The sequence below is a fragment of the Lemur catta genome, chromosome 8, assembly GCF_020740605.2.
Source record: "Lemur catta isolate mLemCat1 chromosome 8, mLemCat1.pri, whole genome shotgun sequence".
NCBI classification, from domain to species: domain Eukaryota; kingdom Metazoa; phylum Chordata; class Mammalia; order Primates; family Lemuridae; genus Lemur; species Lemur catta.
The window spans coordinates 10,192,988-10,195,914 of NC_059135.1; positions in this window are offsets into that span (position 1 = coordinate 10,192,988).

Sequence of the window (2,927 nt, forward strand, 5' to 3'; positions counted from 1 at the left end):
TCTGTGTCTCCAGTTAAGCACTTACTGATACAGATTTAACCAAGTAATATCTTTTTTCCATTTCATATGTAGTACTGCTTTTGTTGAATAACCCACTGGGCTTGGGGAGCTTACGTGGCCAGCAGGAGCGGATATGCCCGGCTGTTGTGGCCCAAATAAATTCTTAACTCCGAGGGGCCACATCCTCCCAGGCGGCACTGGTGTTCTGTGCCACAGGTAGCTAAAATATCAGTGCCTACAAAGCACTCAGAGGTGGGAAGCATGGCCTCTAGCGCCTAAAACGGCCCAGAGGGCCCCACCCACAAGCAAATAAGCGTCATGGGTCACCATGCTTGTCCTCAAATCCCCTAATATCACCAGTTTAGTCTTTCCCCTGAGGCTGCCGTCCCCAACCTGGGCCGTGCACCGGCCGGCGCAGCAGGAGGCAAGTGGCGAGCGAGCCACCCAAGCCCCACCTGCGCCCACAGCCGCTCCGCATGCTCCATCGTCACCTCCCGAGCCCCGCCCCTCGGCCGGTCAGCGACGGCACCAGACCCCCATAGGAGCCCGAACCCCACTGCAAACGGCACCTGCGCGGGATCCAGATTGCGCACCCCAGGAGACTCCAAAGCCTGGCGACCCACCCCCAGCCCCTGTCCATGGAAAAACTCTTCCGCGAAACCGGTCCCTGGTGTCAAAAAGGTTGGGGACCGCTGCCCTAAGGGAACCTGGAGATAGTGTCATAAGGACTCCAGTACTCAAGAACCTCATGAAAGTCAGAATTCCCCAACCTTGCCCCTCTTATCTCGACAGGAGTATAAGGGCTATTGGCCTCCAGTGGGGACGAAGGAACCTTGGTCCTGTGCTAATTGTGCCATTCAGCCCGAGACCTTGGCGTCTACAATGTCCCTTTACCAAACAAACACACCAACCAGGCTGCATGAGGCTTCTTTGAACTTTCTCCACATCCGTGCCTTAGACAGCGAGCCCCCCTCTCCGCGCCGGCCTGCGCCGTGCACGGGCTCTGCCCACCGCCTCGGGAGCTGTCTGAGCACCTCTTTCCCGTCCCCTCAGGTGCCCCAGGGTCCCACTGAGGACCCACTTCCTGAGCTGTCCAGCCCCAGGAATGAATGATCACGTAAGTGCCCGACAACCACGGGATCTTGCGCTGCTGCACTATTTGTAAATCACAGATGTTGGGGGCTGGGTACTTAAGTCCCTCTTATCACCCCTCTTTCTCCGCCGGGTCCTGGGAGGCATCGCCCCTCCCGCTTTGGCACTAAGCCCTGGTTCAGTAGGGCTGGACCCTGCTGGCCTGGTCAGTTTAGCGAAGCAAGTTCACTGTGCCCTGGTTACCAGTTTGTCTGAGGCCAGCGAGGCAGAACGCTCACACACGCAACAAGTTACACTCAGTGTGTTTATTCCTCACATGTAGATAGCAACTAGGGACAACAGACGCCTAGGATCCATTGGGAGCCAGTCCCCCGAGGCTCAGGAAAGTGGCACAAGGCAGATGGAGTCCGTCAGTAGTCATTTTAAGTGTGATGTGTTTTGGGTTTCATTTCTCTCCCTCTCCTCACCCCAGCCACACACAAACCCCTACTACCATTTGCTTCTATGTGTCTAACGGTCGTGTGGCTGTCTTTCCCAGCCCACCCCCACACCCCATCCCAAAGTCCCAGTGGGGGATATCAGGATTATTCTCAAGCCTGCAGGGGATTTAGGTCAATCTGTGGTCTAAAGCCTGTGCCTGTGTCCTCCAGTCTCTCCAAGGGGACAGCTGTTCATAAGCCCAGCCCTGGGCAGAAAGGTTGGGTTTTTTCCAAGACCAGTGGGTACCACTCTGACATTTAATTGCAAAAGTGAGTCTGGCTCTCATCCCCCAGCTGGCATGGGATATTCAGTGTCTCTCGTCTCATTCCCACACTCCCCATGCCCATGGCCCAGAAGCCAGCAAGGCCACTGCTAGGTCCAGAGCCGAGAGAGAGCCAGAGGGGGAAGGTCTAGAGTGTAGCAGGAAGATTTGAGCCGGATTACAGTTCGTACAGAGTGAAAGTAGAGGGTAAAAAAGACTTGGACATAAGCAATCTCGGACCATTTGCCATTGCGGTGACAGAAATTGTAGTGAGACCTACTGCAGTCCGTCCCATACATACTTTTCGAGTTCCCACCTGGAACCAACCTAACAGCCACGGCTTCAGCCTTGAATGCCACGTTTTCCTTCTGTGTCTGGGCCACAGACATAGAAGTCTTGTTACTGAGCTCAGCTATGTTGTTATTTTATTTTCATTATATATAGCTTTTCTTCCCCTGTTTTGAACAGACTGCAACAATGTGTGAAAATATTGAACCATCTTGATCCAAAATCTCCTCAGCCTAGAGTCTCTACAGCTAACAAAACAGTAGAATCTCAACGGTCTGAAAAAGTGTAGGAGCTATAGAAATAATCAAAAAGGAAAAAATGAAAGGCAAGGAAGGAAAAAGCCAAGAAGTGGTTACCCTGTTGTTTGTCATTAAATTGAAGCAGTTAAAGAAGTGACTTTCTCCTTCAAAGATGCCTGGAAAACTCCTCTCCCCCTGCGCCGTCTTTGATCAGGCCTTGATCTCATTTCTTACTCTTACTAAAGCTAGTGGGAAGGACAGAGTCATTGGGCAGGTTTTGGCAATTGAGTGTGTTTTATCTTAAGGCATTTCAGATGTCTCCCATTGAATGCTGCAGTGTACTGAAAACAATCAAAAGAAGAAAACCTCACACCACAAGGAAAAGAAAGAGGGGAAGAAAAAGATTGAACACATCAATGAAAAAAAACCCTCGGAAACCCAGCTGGCCTTGTGCTGTTGGTTCTGCTCAGATGCCTTAAATTCTATACCTGAGTCCTAATCGTAAGGTCTGTGTTGCCAGGTGGGCCTGTCGCTGCAGGGATATGTCATGTTACGTCTATAAAACA